Consider the following 17824-nt stretch of genomic DNA (forward strand, 5'->3'; position numbering starts at 1 on the left):
ATCACGCTGCACATGCCCGGTGCCTCGCCGAGTCAAAGGAAAACACACATCGTCATTCACAACATCCCCGAAACATCCAGAGATTTATACGTCACAGTTAATTCACATACAATGTGCGGTGGTGATGACATAAGTGGAGCAGGAGCGGTTACAGTAATTCCCATCTGCTGCAGCGGCTCCGGTCTAACGTCTGAGGAATGCACAACAGGAGACGTTTGGCTCGGGGAGGAGGAATGTTCGCAATTATGGCTGGACGAGTGTGTGTGTGTGTGTGTGTGTGTGTGTGTGTGTGTGTGTGTGTAAAAGGGTTGAAAGGCTCACAGACAAAAGAAAGAAAAATGTGTCTTGAGGGACAATGGCAATGTCTAGTTCAAGATCTCTTCAAGAATAAAAAAATAATGGCGTGTGTGTGTGTTTGTGTGTGTGTGTGTGTGCGTGCGTGTGTGTGTGTGTGCACCCACATCATCCAACAACCGCTCCTCCACAATGTGTCTGCCTCCACTGTGCCGCTAGATGGATGCAGGGATTACATAAGATGAGGTCTGATTGGCTGCTTCTAAAGCATGACAACCGGACCGGGGCTACACAGATGCATCCCAGTGGATTATGGGTAATATTGGAAAGTTGCATTAAGGGTGCAGTTTGTCTGTCTGACTGGCTTTTTTCTCTGAGTCTCTGGCTCGATGGATATTAATACTCGTGCATTAATACAGAAAAACAATGAGATTTAATCTTTGTTTACGCGGCAGCTTTCAAAATAAAAGTCCCCTCGGTGTTTTAGGGCAGAACAGTAAACAATAAAAGGATGAGTGATGGAGCTGTGAGCAGATTATATAAGACTGCATAAGACATTTCATAGTAGACGCTTTTGTTAAACCTGTGACAACTTTTCGATATCAGCTGTTAGCGATTAGCGTCTCTCTGGGTGCAGGAAAATAACCAAACTTGCAGTAATAGGTCGTCCTACTCCTGTAACCTCAGTATACACTCATTTTACCTTCACCCTCCTCCCAGGCGAGTCACACCCTTTCTTTACATTACAAGGAATGTCTGACTTGTCGGAGCCTGACGGCGACCGAAGATAACGTACCCTTGACACCGGGTGATAGTGGCAGGCCTGTGCATGTTTATCTCGCGACGCAAAGACTCGCACTCACACCCACACATGGCCGGTGAAAAGCAAGCTGCGAGGCTGAGTCCAAACACTCTCTCCCTCCCGGGTCTGAAAGCAAATCAGCGGATCAGCTAGTTTGAGTCGTGGCCATCGATTTCTCGAGCCATCTGCTCGCTTTTGGCCCCCGGCGAGCATTTCCATGACAACGCAGTGTTGATAAATGGAGGAGAGTCTTATTTAAGTCTGCAAGCTGTTCATGTGGTGAAGTTAATTCTCCGCCGCTTCCTTTTTATGTTTATTAAAAATGACTTGCTTGATGCGGCCTGACAAGAGATGAGCCGTAATCCCTGGATCAACATTTTCATAACGGAGGGGGAACTCGGACGTGAACACGTATTTTTCTCCAGGAAAGGAAAATAAAGCCTATGCACATGGATTTCTTGAATTTATATTAAAGGTTTTGAAGGAGCTGAAGGCCTGAAACTCACCAAAACACCCTAAAAATGACACAGAGTTAACTCTACACCCAGCTGTGAGTCTGCTTCACCAGATTCTCAGTATCATTTAGGATTTAGAGGAAGTTTACAGAGCGGTTTTGACGAAGTACAAACAAACACAACATCCCCGCTGCTGCTCCAGTTCCCATGAAAACAGGTCGCTTTGCTTTTGTTGCGCGAGGGAGATCCTCTTTCCTGCGACCTTTTGTCTCGCGTTTTAAACACGACTTTTTCAATTCCTCAAGGGTTTCATCCACTCCCACTCACGGATCGCAGCTTTATCTAAAGATTATAACCTTCGGTCAGATTCAATTGTGCCGCACCCTGCTGAAAAAGTGTCACAATGAAGGTATTTATAAGGAAACTGCCATCATAATACAGCACGTACTGTACACTGAGACTTGGAGCTCATGTTTAGTTACAGGATACTATGTTTGTATTGCAGGGCGAAGCTTGTTGCCTGTTTCAGGACTCAATGAGCAGATCTAATAGTGGGGCTGCAGCACTGTCATTTGTTGGTAATTACAGACTGCAGATTTAAAACAGGGAAGAAGAGATATAAATACTGCGGCTGCCCAGATTGAACACTTGAAAAGTTCTTGTTTAGTCTTGCAGAGACTCAGCTAAACTATTAAGGCCTATAAAAAAGTGGAAGTGACAGTTACAAGCTAATCCGTTTTATAGGTTTTATCGCCTTGTAATTAAGATATTCAGGGGGGTATTTCTTTTTCATTACATTATCTCTATTTTCAGACGGTTAGCTCAGTTTAGCATAATGACAAAAAACAGCGAGAAGAAGCTAGCTTGACATTAGCTGGTGTTTTGGAAAAGCAAATTTGGATTTTCAGATTAACATCCCTTTAATGTTAAATTCACCTCCAGTAATTTCACAATAGCTCCTCTTGAATTGGCTTTAAAATGTCTTTGTGTCCTTGCTGGGACCTTTACCTGCTAACTCAGCAGACATCTCAGTGAGTGACAGTGTCAGATAAATGATTAAAATATAGGTAAATCATGTCAACTTCAGCTCTGACAGGCAGGAAGCAGCAAAGAAGGAATGTATGTCCCCGGGGTACCTCAAACCTCATCTTTGTGACTGTCTTGTCTGTCTGTCGTGGGTTATATAAGACGCGGCCTGAGGACACACAGTCTCTGCATGAGTCTGACAGGACCTGCGCCTCTATCTGAAGAATCTGGCAACCCTCGACTCTATCTGATCAGCATCTTGTCAGGGTAGATTAGTGAGTGTGTGAGTGTTTGTGTGTGTTTTCTTTGACAGTCTGGTGGATTGCTGGGGAAGACGGTGCCAGTTAGGACGAAAGCCTATTCTTGATTATCTTCAGTTATCGTGCGCCAGGTATGATTTGGCTAATGTCAGCACAGCCGGTTTATTATTAAAAATAGAATACTGTACTGCGACACTTTCTTTTAGCTTTGAGGACAACGTTCAGCTGCCAATTTCGCATGAAAACATCAAGCATTATGCTCTTAAGCTAAGACTAAATCTTCTTAACCATGAAAGCATCCTAACATGCTCCAACATGTCCCTTCTTTTGACAACAAAAGTAAGCCGTCGCCGCGCTGAGAGCTTTCCCCGCATGCAGCCTCGCTGTAGCTAGGAGCACCAGTTGTCCTATTTATCGGCACCGGGCCCGAGCCCGGCCCTCGCAATCCAACTGAGCCATTTCACCCCTCTGGGCGACCGAGCCGAGCCCCTGATATGTCATAGATGTGTGACAGAGAGAATCCATTTAGCAGGGCTGTTCTCGTCACTGTGCAAATTGATTAACTTCCAGTGGCTGCGGGTGGAGCGATGTGTCTGGTGGTTGCAGGAATGTGAGAGGCAGCCAGTTGCTAACATTAGCCTATTGTTATCATATCAGATGCTGACAAAGTGATGAAAAAAACAGCATTGTGGGCAGACATGAGGTTTGACTTAACCGCTATCTAATCTCATCACAGTGCTGGAATGTAAATGTGATGCAAATCTGTTTAAAAGCCCTGATTTACCTCCTGAGTTTGACTTCGACCACTTAAGCTCGAGGCTGTTTAAAACTGCTCTTGCATTCGTGTGCAATTACTGTCACAGTATCGGCGCACTTGCCGAGCTGTTTACCATTGTTCCTCAAGTGAGACGTGACTTCAAAGACGGCGTATAAGCTCTGGATTGTTTCGACCACTTTTGTTTGGTTTAAGTCTTCTTAACTACTTAACTGAACACGGCAGGTAAATACGTCAAGACTCAGCAGCGTTTCACAAGCCTTGTTTTGCCTACAGGGTGCAACAGTTCAGGTACAGTGAGATTGTAGCAGGATTTGACTTGACGTTTCCATGCCGGATTAAATAGATAGATCAAAATGCAGATAAGTAAAGTATGAACACAATATCTGAAGCTGTGTACAACACGTACATGCGGCTGCTTGCACGTCCACTTCCTCTCCTTCAGTCAAAAAGAATGGAGGAGCTACTTCTAAATCTACACACACAAATCCTATCCAAATCCAGCAGCCATATCTGGGCCAGAACCATCTGATATTGCGCCTTCAGTGCCAGAATACAACTGATATCGGGCCTGCTGGACGTTCAGATGGAAAAACAGTCACAAAAGGGGCATGTTGTTTCAGATATCGGTGAGGTAATGAAAAACAATCCAGTAATCCCGGATTGAGTAAAAAATAAATCCATGAGTTTGATGCATAATCTGACACCAAAACACTGCAGTGGTTTGTGATAATATGAGACTGTTACAACACATTGCGTTATAAAGTTTCTGGTGAACACAGTGCTCTGCTGGCTGACACCGCACTGAGTTGCAAAAAGTTATCCAGGACGTCCCACTGTCTTGTTTTCCAATTAATTTCAATTAAATCACCGTGATCAGCCTCAGATTGGTTGCCTTCTCTGGTTCTTCATTCTCTATGCTTGACTCAAACTGTTTACTTGTCTAGCAGGGTTATTTCCTGCTTTTCTTGCGGTTCTGCTGTTGGTTTGTGAGCTATAGTTGCCCCAGTAAACACATCGACCTATTCGGCATCCTTCGCTGTCTTCTGCTGCTCTCTCAGTGTTACTCATCCTCCGGAGCAGCTCTTAGCCACATGTAGCTACTAACCCTAGCCGAAGAGGTTGGTGTGTTTACTGGAGAAACTACAGCTCACAATCTGCTTTGTCAGCTCAGATTGTTTTACAAACCAACCTCAAGAGAAACACAGACACAACCCATTGACAGCCACTGAACATAAAGCTAGGAAGCAAGCTAGCTATTTCTTCTCATTTGTGGGGTGATTAAACAGCAAATTCATCGACGCAATTCTATCAGAGGCGGAGAAGGGCGGGTCTTGCAAGAAAAGTTGGATCCATAATAACGCAACAGAGAACTGGTGAATCCAAAATGGTGGAAGTAACTGCCGTGACTTACTAGCTCGCATGTTCCCAGCTTGCTAGTAAGTTAGCTAGGAGGTCAGCTAGCACCACGTCATGCCTTCTCTGCTGTCTGGGTGGATTTCTTTTACTAGTGTTTACTGATTTGTGGGATTATTTAGAAGTGCAACACACCTGGGCAAACAAAACTTGTGTCTTTAAAGAAACAATATACAAGAATTTAGTCTGAATCTATGATTATAACGCCAAACAATAGAAAAATACAGTTGCTTGAGTCAAATTTGCAAAAGCAAATGTTTAAGATGACGAGATGATGAAGGAACCTCACACAGTCTAAGAAACACTACAGGGAGCAGACGACACATATCGCTCCTCACACACACTATCAACAGTCTGTAGCTGTCTGAAACCGATCCAGCTCTATCGGGCACAATGTTTTGTAGCTCCTCAGGCTACGAGTGCTCTCATGTTTGGGAAGATTTGTTATGGAAAGAGAGCGAGATCGAGGGTGGGCTTGTTTCTGGGAAGTAACCCTGCTCTGACCCCTGAGGACGAGAAGCAGGGGGGAGGGTGGACGAAGCAGCAGAGGAGGATTCTTTGGGATTGTGGCAGCCCTCTTTCTCTTCGCCTCCTCCCCACCCAGTTTTCCCTCCCTGTTTCTCATGTTAATCCTCTGCTATTTTGTCTCAGATTTCTCATGGCGGCCGAGGGCCAGATAATGTTTATAACGAGCCGCGGTGTGAAGAAAAACTCCCTCTAAACCAAGTAAAAACAATGGGGATATTGAGTTGGGATTCACTCAGCTGGCGCTCGCTGGTGAATATTTTGGCAGCAGGAATAGAGCGAGTATTTTCGGCTTCATTCAGCTGCTTTTATTAGAGTGAAACAATTATCGCAGGAATGTTTTAACTGGAGAAAACGAGTTTTTCTCTGCTTACCTGTGGCCTTAAGGAGTCAACTCTCTGCGGTTTGTTTTTGCCAGCAGGGCTGTAGCTCACAGCTGACATTCCCTCCTCTCCCACATCAGTTATTCCGGCCTACATCCAGCGAGATCTGCGTTGCATCAGGACGCTAATCTATTGCGTAACCGATGGGCCAAAACCTCACTTTTTCCCTGTGCCAATCTAAACATTTACATTCTGGTGAGAGCAGTTTCACAGGATGAAGCCTGTTCCCCTTCGTCTTGGACGTGGCTTACTACATTTTGTAAACATGCCGACCCGTGCCAAGCCAAAAATCATTTCATCATTTCAGAATTGGTTCTTGATTGAGGCTTCGACAGGTGCTTTTGTTTGTGGTAAAAGGTGGGAATTTTTTGTGCTTTTTTTCTTTTTGATCGAGTGGTTTTGGTTTCGGTTATGACGCCACCTAATTTGTGAGTTCGAGTGTCAAACAGTGGTTTTGAAAAACAAGAGGCTACCTGAGGGCTCATCGCCAATCTCTACACAGATAATAAAGCCCTGGCTGTGGCTGCTGTCATGATATTATGCTAATTTCAAAAGGAAATTTGTCTTAATTCCAGCATGCTGCGACAATCCCTACAACAACAACGCTGTGCCAAAGCGTGCCCGCCGAGGCTCTCCTTACTGCGCACTCATTACACACAAGCGCTGACGCCATTGTTGTTGTTGTGCCCCTCTTGGCAGCGAGCCTACGTCGGGGCTCGGGGAGTTTTTTCGGGGACAAACGGGGCATGAGGAACAAAAAGGGTGTGGGTGGCGTTTGGAGTTCAGCCCACGGTGCCAGAGCAGGTCATGTGCCAGTTCTGCAGACAAAGAGGGCGAGTCGGTGCTCATCTGGGCTGCAGTCCAGTCGAACTTGGATTGGGGGGCGAGGGAATGTAGGCACACGTCTGACTAAAGCCTTTATGTTCGGAGGGGGCCTCAACGGACAAAAAGACACAGGGACCGGCTGTTTCCCCCTGCAAAGACGGAGGGGTGCTCCGGCATCTGGGATCCTATTCACCCAGCAACGGCTCAAATGTTTTAAGCAAGCGTTGTGGGGAATTACGGCAGCTTGCGGGAAGTCCTTTTTGCTCATTTACAGTACAAGCAGAGCAGAATTAGCAAGTGTGCTTAAAATATCTCCTGGATCCTCTTTAGTCCTCATCGGTAACCTCTTCACATCGTGTCTCTCTGGCTCGTTTTCATGGGAACTATCTCCCGATACAAACATCTTATCTGCCCACAAACCTCCGTGATTCATTAACGCAGGCCTCAGAACAACACGGTTTCACCTTTGATACTCAGATGAAGGAAACTTGGCAGAAAGGAGCGCAGCTGAGCCAAAAACTCGCACCCAAAAACAGGAAGAGCAATCAGCTCCTTGACTTCCTCCCGCAGCAGAAATAATCAGGTCTTGTTTGAGAGGACAGAACATGCAGAGGTCCTTCATAACTGGTCGCAAAATTAAAAACAGAGGGTTGTAAGGATTTGTGTTGTACGTATTAAGACATCTACAACACCATCAGTCTAGCTCACAACCAGTGATGGAGTATATTTACTCAAGTACTGTACTTAAGGGTAATTTTGAGGTACTTGTACTTGATACTTTATACTCCCACTCCACTATATCATGGTGGCAAACACTGATAGACACAACACTGACTCCTTTTATAATTGAGATTACTGTGCACACCAAAAGTAAATCAGGTCTCGTTATCTTTATTGATTGGGTGTTGACCCAGATTGATAACACGCTATCAGTGAGTCACAGCCTGGGAATATTATTTGCTTTGTAAGTACAGCAATAATGAGTGATTGTATTGTGTTAGTGACTGAATAAATCAATAAATCACGTACCTCAAACATGCACCACGGCACGCACGGTACGGCCGACGCTTTCCCGGTGATAATTAGGGGGTTGCGTTAGACCGTGGTGCGCGCTTAACAAACAGCACGCTGCACGTTTTGCATACAAAGTGAATGAGTTTCCACCTTTAGTTCCCTCCACAGGCCCCTAATGAGGGAGCATTAAAGCTCTCCGGATGAAAAACATCAGCTGAGATACATTTACTGTGCAGCGGCGACAGGCTTGAACATCACTTCGGCTGCACATCCACGGCGAGCTCGCATGTCTGTTGCCATGGAGACAGCATATAGACCACTGTGACTTAAGCCACAAATGATGGCGAGAGGAAGACGGTCGGTGCTCGCTTCACCTGATTTCTGAGTGGTGTTGGTCAAAACGTATTAATTCATGTCTTTTTAAACCGTAAATCACGCTTGATGTGCAACTTCCTCCTCATCACCGCACTAGATGCTATGCATAAAAGATTTTACATCCTGTGACATTTCAAAAAATGGAGGTGAAAGTCATTTTTCGCCGTTTTAAATGTCAAACAAACTAATTCTGAAACTTGACGACTAAAAGCAGCGAACACAGTAATTACTGATAAAGTGTGAGAGGAAGTTAAGTGCAGCCAGACTTCCCTTTTTGCAAACACAAAAGGCCTTATTCATAAAAAAAAATGTAAAAAACCAGAGCTGGAAAGGCATGCTGGGACATTCAGGAGGCCGAGGAAGCTGAGCAGATCTTGGCGCCGACCACGGCTCATTCCTCCACATGGGGTAAAAAAAAAAACACCCTGAGGATCCTGACATGGACCAAGACAAGAAAAGAAGAATTTATTTGCAATGTTGCGGGTTTGGGCTCAACTCACGACCCCTGGCAGCACAAATACTGCATCTGACAAATCACCATCAGCATTAACTGAGGGTTCGGTTTGCTGAGACAGAAGAAAATCGACTCCACACACAATTTTGCAAACTACTGCTATGATCACAAATCTCTTGATCCCTCTTGGGAAATTGGATTCACTCGCTGCCAACCACAGCGGGGTCAAAGGTCAGGCTCAGCCATCCAGGAGATTTGGAGGGATTCAACAACTTTCTCAAGGCAAACAGGGCCTGGACACCAACACAAAGTATGATAACTACCTTTTCAAAGCTTTCGGTGTTTCAAAAACCCACTGAATACAATCTTGATTCCTTTGGGGGGGGAGGTGACAATGGGTCACATTCATAACATCCCTTTAATTGCAATAACATTTGTGTTTTGTCACAATGAGCGATCTCAGTAACAGAATTCACTTCCTTTAGACAAAACAACACGAGGGCCAGGATTCCTCGGATGCCAGGAGAGAGCGGTGAGTGGAGGTTTTGTTTTTGTGCACATCTGTTTCGACGTCCTTGACTCTGCTGGATTGTTGACAGCGAAGGTAACAGGGTGACCTAGAGCTCGACGGAATATAACCCAGGAATGTCAGTTCTGTTTTTGTTCGATGAAAGAGGAACTAAAACTCTTGAATTCAAAGAAATCGTCAAGCTAAACTGTGTGGCATCGTGATAGTGAGGAAATGATGCACCTTTCCTGGGTGTATAATGCAATTTACAGTAACGATATAATGCAGAGTCCACAGTCAAAGGGTTTGCTTCTAAAAACAAGCAGATTCCTTCATGATTATCCAACATGCCGAGGGAGAACGAGCCTTGAGATCAATGACATCATTATATTTCTATGCACGCCCCCCTAGCGTCCTGTTCTCAGATGTAAAAGCCTCCATAAATCTCAGGATGAGGCAGAACTTTTCCGCTAATGAGGGGGAAATCAGCCAATTCTCGCTTTTAAAATCTCTTGGCATTCGAGGGAGGGTGTGTTTGGATCTGTGGGCATTAATGCAGGTGTGTGTGTGTGTGTATGTGTGTGATGCAGTGTAATAATCTATTTCAGTCTCGGCCATCAGACCACACATAAATAGTGGGGTGATCATAATGCATTCGGCTCAGGTATGACACATTTCCGTCAAGCGCTGAACGCAAATGTCTGTAATCATGACCGCCTTCACTGAATAAAGAGGCCTGCATTGATTAGCTTTCTTGCTGAGAGTTAGATGAGAAGATTGACACCACTCTCATGTCTGGATGCCTATTGTGAAGCTATAGCTAGGAGATGGTTGTCTTAGCCCGGTATAAATATGGGGACGTAGCTAGCATGGCTCTGTACAAATGATAACACATTACATCTCGTTTGTTTGCGTGTGTTAAAAAGGCAATTTGTGAATTTGTTGGAATATACATTATGTACCACTAGCTACTCTGTGGATGCACTATAATAGATCTGTAGTTTCCCCGGTAAACACACCGGCCTCCTTCCTGGTCTGCGCTGCTCCTCTCGGGGTCACTCATCCTCCGGAGCCACGCCTTGCTGCCAGAGACACTGGAGCTGCGGCAGCCGAAGAGGTCGGTGTGTTTACCGGGGAAACTACAGCTCACAATCTGCTGTATTAGCTGCATCGCTGGCCATTTGTCATACAAACCGACTGGGAAAAAAACACAGACACAAGCCATTAACACCAGACAACAACTGAGCATACAGTTAAGAAATAGCATGCCAGCTTATTCTTGTCTCATTTGTGGTGTGATTAAAGGGTTAAGAAAAAGTGACAGGTGTATTTAGTACAGAGTACCAGTGCAAAGCCTACTGCTTACAGTCTTTATGCTACTGCTAAGCTACCCCAAATTCTTGTAATTAATTGGGGATTTGAAAACAGGGATTACTTAGTCATCACAGAGCTTCATTAGCTTTCAAGCCCAGATGTAGCTGCCTGCTATATATGAAGCTAAAGCTAGGAGACAGTTAGCCTAGCATAGCATAAAGACTGAAACTGGGAAACAGCCAGCCTGGCTCTTGCCATTTTTACACCTTTGCACGATTAAACCATATATAACATTAGATTATATAGTTTTTTGTATATCAACGATTAGCCTTGATTTGTTTGTTTTGTGGGTTGAACTATATCAGTCATCTTACGCTTAGTGTGTCACATGGCTCCCAACCTCTGGGACGATGGCCAGCTTCCTTGTTGTCCTACCTTGCACTGTTGAGTGTGCTGCTTTGCTGTTGTTGACACAGCTTCGAGCTGACCTTGGCACAGTGTGACTCACTGCCATGCCAGCAGGCGTTATCGCAACTAGACTGACCTCACCAAGGGAAATAAAATATAAACACTGTGTCTAACAACTGTGAGATATGAGGTTAAGTGGATTATAGGTGTGGTGTGGACTTGACCTCCTGAGGTTCAATCAGGGCTGTGAGATCCACTCGTTGAAACATATTCAGGGCAAGTGTATTAAATTCCCACAAGTTCTCTAAGTATGTGCCACTTTAACACATGACACATTAAAGCCTATGGTGATAATATCGTGTGCGTTGCAGACACCAGCCAGGGGTTGCACAATGGCGCCTTTGAGCAACATTGTTTGAGCAACTCTGTATGTCTCATGTCACATACGCCAGATGACGTAACACCATGAGGAGTCTTTACTGAGCTACAGAGCAGTGAGCAGCAGTGTGAGCATGCCGTTAACCTCAGGGCCTCAAAACAAAGATAATGAGCTGATAGATGGCAAAAAGGCACATGCACCTCTGTTATTCATGGTTTTAATAATAACACTTCCTTAAGGCCATGTGAAGAGCCGAACAGAGAGGTAGTGTTGGGTAATTACAAGTGGCACACACAGCTCAGACAGATTCAATTATCAGTGCAACTCTACCCTGATGATACAGACACAACCTGACTAATGGTTAGCTGAGAGACACCATTCATCCTTTCTGTTTTGTAAGCAGCAGCGTGAGGCAAAAAGGCCGGCGAGGAAGAAGTGAAACCTCATCAAGCACATGCAGGCGCACGCAGCTCGAGCCAAGACGGCGTGAAAAGGCTCGGGCGCCTTTCCAAAACTGAATCATCAATCACTGTTCGTGCTGTGGGTTGAAAAGGTGTCCTTGGGCATTTCACCTGCATATACAGAGCTATAACATTATAGAGAAGAACATTTCAGGTGCTGCAGGCTGAGGCACATGTAGATTGAAGCTTACATGGCAGATTTAACTATCCATACATACTGTACATTCATCTTTAAGTTTTCACCTCTTATCTGGATCTGGATACGGTGGCAACAGGTGAAACAAAGTTACCCAAACATGAGAATACCTTCAGAAAGAGGCATCTAGGGATCAACCTCAACACACAGGAGCAGCAGTTGTAATTCAAGCAGCTATTTGGCTTCGTTTAAGCATCAATGACGTAAACACAGAGCCCACCTCTCCTTGATCCGTAGTAGTCCTCCAGCTCGAAACACAGTCCGCCCGTCGGGTGTGATAGCTTGATCTGGGATGTTGTGGTGGAGACAGATCTCTGTAGAGAGGTGGGCACTACAGTCTCTGATTTCCTGTTGTTTGGCCAGCTGATTCCCATTTCGGCCATTTAATTTCCCTGCAACCGGACATTAGTCAGCAGCATCTGGCTGGTCAGGTTAGATGGTTGAAAGATGCGGTGGGCGGTGACTGTCTCAAAGGTCGCTGCTCTTAATCCAAAACTGCTGCTCCAATGCTGATATTTCAACAACAAAGCTGACAAATTAACAGTTAAAAAAAAAAAAAAAATCTGAAGGAGCTATCGGCTGCTGCATCTTCATGCACCGCCATGGCCTTAGTAGTAAGCTTGCAAAAGGTTTCAAGGCACCAACCTCTCAAATCTCAGCAACATACTGTGTGGCCAGACACATCTAAAAATTGGTTGATCCTTCTTTTTGTTTTGATCATGAGTTCAAAAGGAAACGGTAGGTCGTAGGTTGTACAAGCACAAACCAAACAGCCACATGAATGTCTCCAAATGACTCATTTGCTTTTGTGCAAACCGGAGTAACATGATCCGGTCTCAAAAGCACCTAAACGCTTCAACTGAGGTGGTTATCAGATGGTCGAACAACATCTGAAACCCAATTTTTGTGACTTTCCGAAGCCGACAATCAGACAACCACGCCCTTTTTGTTCGTGAAAATGAGTGCAACATTATGAATGCCTTCCAGGAAAGAAGTGTCTCACCTATGAACACTTATGGCTTCAGACATTATCGGACAACACTTTGTTCTGACTAGTTTGTGTTAAGCTTTTTTTGGTGTGAGAACACTGAAGGAAACTAATTTCAGCTGCTTCTATCTATGATCGTGTTCTTCCACTGACTTTACAGGAAGCTCAAAGACCGAAGGTGAGAGTTTGAAAGTAGATCGACAGATAAATCAAGAGCTCATCTGCATATTTCTACGCTTTATTGGTTACCCGTAAGGAAATCCTCTTCTGGTAGGAAGTGTCTTCAACATAAAACCTTGGATTTCTGATTTCTGGTTGGCAGGTAGTTTCCCAAACCTTCTCCTCTGTTGGTCTCATGCTGATTAATAAAACTCAAATAAGGACATGACATGACTAAGCTTGTTATTAACAAGGGGGCAGTAATTAAGCAGGTCTCTCTGGGACCGCCCGGGTAATTAACGCTCATGATCAACATTCTTCTAGCCAGCAGCTCAGCCTTGGAGAGTCTCTGGGCACCATGCAGTCTTTCTCAGGGACTTTGATTTTCTCAGTGTTTCTCTTTCGAAACAGATTCTTGGAAAAGGTGCAGATGCAGAAGCAGGACGTTAAATCAGCAGCGAAGGCCTCAGCCTTGTGAAAAAGGAGAAGTTAGCATTTGCAGTGATGCTGCATAAAAGAGGAGCTTGAAATCATGAGGTTCAGGAAATACAGTCTTTATGGAAAGGGGTCATAGATTTTTAAGATGCATTTTTGCATTTCGTGCATTTTTAAAGTGCATCATTTCACATGCATTTCTGAAATGGACTTGGAATCCTCTTTATCTCATGAAAAATTGATGTGCAAGCTCCACATTTGAGGCTCTCAAAGGGGTTCAGCTGCGAGAAGCATTAATTCTACGTTTTGTAAAAGAGAAACCAAAAGGTGTCTGCAGCAGCAGCAACATCATCTTGTGTGAGGAGGAAGAGGAGATGCAGAGGGTGGCCCAGATCAGCGCCTGCGGCGAGGGAGGAGGCGTCTCGTCTGCAGCGTGGCAGTCGCAGGGAAATGTCAAGACTGTCGCTCTGTGTAAACCCTCAGGAGAGCAGCCACTGAGAGCCTCTCTGTGTTTTCACCTCGCGGATGCACCGGGGAGACTCATGCATGCGTGAAAGGCAAGTCGCTCATGCATCTGTTCGCAGGATCGTGGGTGTGCACGCACAGCTTGATAAGTCGCACTGACTCTATACTTCACACTCGCTCTTGGTCATCACCTCAGAGTGGATATTTCCAGGACCACCTCATCAAGTCACAATGAGTCAAGCTGACACATGAGAAGCGCTCTGCTGTCTATACGGCTGCATCGATTCTGTGCAACGCTTCGGCTAATGCATTCACAAGCAATGGTGAACATCAACGCCATTTACACACCATTGATCGGGGCCCCACCTGGGGCCAGACTAATAGAGCATGTCTGGGATAATCAACCCGAGCTATAGACAGGCAGAGAGTACTGTCGGACCACGCCCGCTCTCTGCCCCACTGATTCTTAACAAGCTGGCTCTGCTTTATAGCATCAGTTTGATGGTGTAATTAGCGGTCGTACAACTGTTTAACGGACGTTTACCAATCCACAGGATCTGTCGTAATTATCATTATATGCAGCAAGACGTTTTTGAGCTGTTTCCTGTGGCTAACAATTCATGTCTGCTCTCTCTCACAGCTGAGCGTTGGCTCATATGTGTGTGCTTTTGTGTCTTTGTTCAGAAAAGCGCTATAAAAAGTGAGTTCCTGCTTCCCTGCTAACTCCGGACGCAGAACGGCACTTATCTGTAAACACATTGCACAAAGAGGACGTGGCTGGTAAAACATTCTGAGGGTCACTTTTTGTTGCATGAAAGTGCAAACTTTGTTTCATGATATCACTTTAATGTTTCGTGTCAGGTTGTAAATATGTATCCTCGATCACAATAACTCAGCTTTTGCAGGTCAGGTCACTCTGGACAAGAATCAAGGAAATCCCCTTGTATAAAGAACTGGAGAGACCTCAGAAAGAAAGGATCAGTGAATGGAAAACATCCTCCAGGGCGAGAGGAGATAAAAATAATGTGTTCATGTGGCACAACAAAGAAGGTTTATCTCCAGATTTGATGATTTCGAAGGGTTACGTGTCCTTTCTACTTCTTAAACTGACAATAGACACGTTTTTCTTTTAAAGGGCTCTGTGGAGCTGTTAGTGCTCCATTTCTAAACTAACGTTATGCTCTCTCCGTTTGCAGAGTGGGGTCTGGAGTCCTTCACAAAGAAATCCACAGTCCAGCAGCGTCAAACACTAGTTATAAATAGTCCACAGGCTTTTTTTGGGGCATTGCGTTACAATCCGCCCCTATATGACCAATAAAAATGTAATTAATCATGGAAATTGCTACAAATTGTTACATAGAGCCCCTTTAATTTATCATTATATGTACATTTTTCCAGTAAAAATGAAGGCTGACTGTCGATCTGGCAGCCTGGCATCATTTCTACCTGCTTTCAAGCCTCCACTGTAGACTAACTGAATAAATAAACTCACATTTTGCTCTGTAGTTGCGACTGCGACAGTTGTCTTTGTGACAGCAGTGCCGACAATAATACCAGTTGGAAACGCTCGGGGTGCAGAGGTCGTCTGTTTCCACTTAAAGCTCAAAGATCAGTTAAAAACCTGCATCTGCGTTTAGATTATTTCCCTATAAACCTCCCTGGCCATGCAGTCTGGCAGCCTGGCATCATTTCTACCTGCTGGCATCACAACAAGGCTGTTTTTCATAGTTTGATGGAAATCACATGACAGATTCTGTCTCTTCGGGAGCTACGAATGGTTTTGCATGACTACCACCTAAGAAAACAAAGGTCTTTTGGTAATTAATGCCGTTATGTCACAGCATGTTTTAATACAACATGGTGTGCGATTCTATTATCTCTGCTTAGTTAAAGGTTTAGTCTTGTCCATGTGAGGATGGGGAAGTCCCAGAGTGTTTTGATAGCTGTATTAAATTACACTCTGAAGTCATATCCTGTGAGCGAACATACACATGGCCCCTCGGCCCTCCGAGCGTGGCCTCGTATGCTCGTCGTTGCCACATGTCGATTAAAAGCATTCGTAGCCGATGACCTCTAACACAGCAGCAGAAGAGGAACAAGTGTTGCAGCTCTGCCTTCAACGCTGGTCGGCTGATAATGACACTGCAGACGATCTACTCAGAGATATGGTTTGGACAGGAAGCCACAATAATGACACAAACATGCCAGCTTAAACACGTTTTCCTGTTTACTCTCCCCGCTCTCTCTGCAGCCGCAGACGCGCTGGATGTTTATTAAAGCTAATGGTCAGGTGTGATCGACGGCAGCCGCCTCACGGTGCAGTGTAGCTCCTGGGGTGGTTGGTTGCCATGGAAATCCACAGCAGACCCCAGCCAGTGATGGAAAGATAACCGAGATAATGCAGATGATGTATAACACAGAAAAACAAGAGAGCAGCCGGTGAACAGAGCGAGTGATCTGAGCGAGTCTGCAGCCATGACAGTGACGCTGCAGCTCGGTGAATGCTAACATGCTCACAGTGACACTGCTAACATTAGCAGCATCTAAGTTAAGTATGTGAGAAGGCTAAGATAGGGGCTCTGGAAAGGAGACCGCGATCGTCTAAATCAAATTTGCAGCAACCCCACTGGCCAGTCGTTGAACTAAAAAAACACAAATAAATGCTAACAAATGTAGGTTAGCTGTAAGCTAGGAGGCTTGTGTGTGTGTTTATGTTTAGCTCAGCCTCTGAATGAACTCAGGACTCACCACAGCCTCTGGTTCTTTCTACCACCGGCCATCCTCTCTCATCTCTTTATGTACTCGAAGCAGATTCATATAACCCCAGGATACGTGCAAATTAATTCATGGGGACTGCCCTTTGTTCAGAAACCCTAATAGTGGGTCCGAATGGGCCAAAAGCCCATTTGTGCGACAGTCCATTAACTGGGAAACAAAAGCCCACTCCTCCAAAGGCTCTTTTTTACCCAAAACATACACTCTGTCTGGGTTTTTTGCCCTTGGTATCAGGTTAGGTTGAGAGGATGTAGTTTGGCGTGAGGCCTTTCAAGGGTAAAACCCCGGCTGATTCAGCACTGTGGACGGGGCCGGCAGTCACTGAACCAACAACTGCTGGAAAAGGGTTTATTTTCGGAGCAATGGGCAGGTGTTTTCAGGATGACAGGCTGCTGCACAAATGGACTTCTGATCCACGGGAACTTTTTCGGGCTTGGGGGTTTTTCGGAAAAATGAGCCATCTTCTTGCCGCAAGAAGTGAATATTTTGACCTGCTGGTGACCCAACAAGAAAAGTCAGAAGATCAACAAAGTCTTGATGATTCATCCTCTTGGCATTATGTATATCTGCACCAAATTTCATGTAAATCCATCTGATAATAAAAGAGTTATTTTAGTCTCGACCAGCATGGCTATAAACACTGTTTGTGCCACAGACTACTACTAAGTGCAGGGACTCCACAAGCCAATAGCGCGACAGCCTGCTAATGGAGCTTAAACAATGGCACGTGTTGCATCTGGTAACCATCAATCAATCAATCAATCAATCAATCAGGCCAGTTTCAAAGACATTCCTGCAGGAGACAGATGGTCCAATATGTCTTCATACAGACGACGGAGCAGAATGTGCCGCGCTCATAATCTCCTGAGTGTCTCGAACACACCACCGGGACGGGTTTAATGATGAGAAACAGACCGCCCTTACGCCAGGAAGTGACTCAGCAGCAGCTGTTGCCATGGGTTACCAGCCAGGACACCCTTCGGATCTCGACAGGCTCGCTGCTGACACATCTTACCCCTCCCAACCCCCAGCTTTAAATCCTCCGTCACTTTCTCAGGGAGGATCTGCTGCAGAGGAGAGGCAGATCGAGGGAGATGGGAGGTGTTAATCCCATCTGAGGGAGGACCTGCAG

Source organism: Pagrus major, chromosome 24 (assembly GCF_040436345.1).
Source record: "Pagrus major chromosome 24, Pma_NU_1.0".
Classification (NCBI taxonomy): Eukaryota; Metazoa; Chordata; class Actinopteri; order Spariformes; family Sparidae; genus Pagrus; species Pagrus major.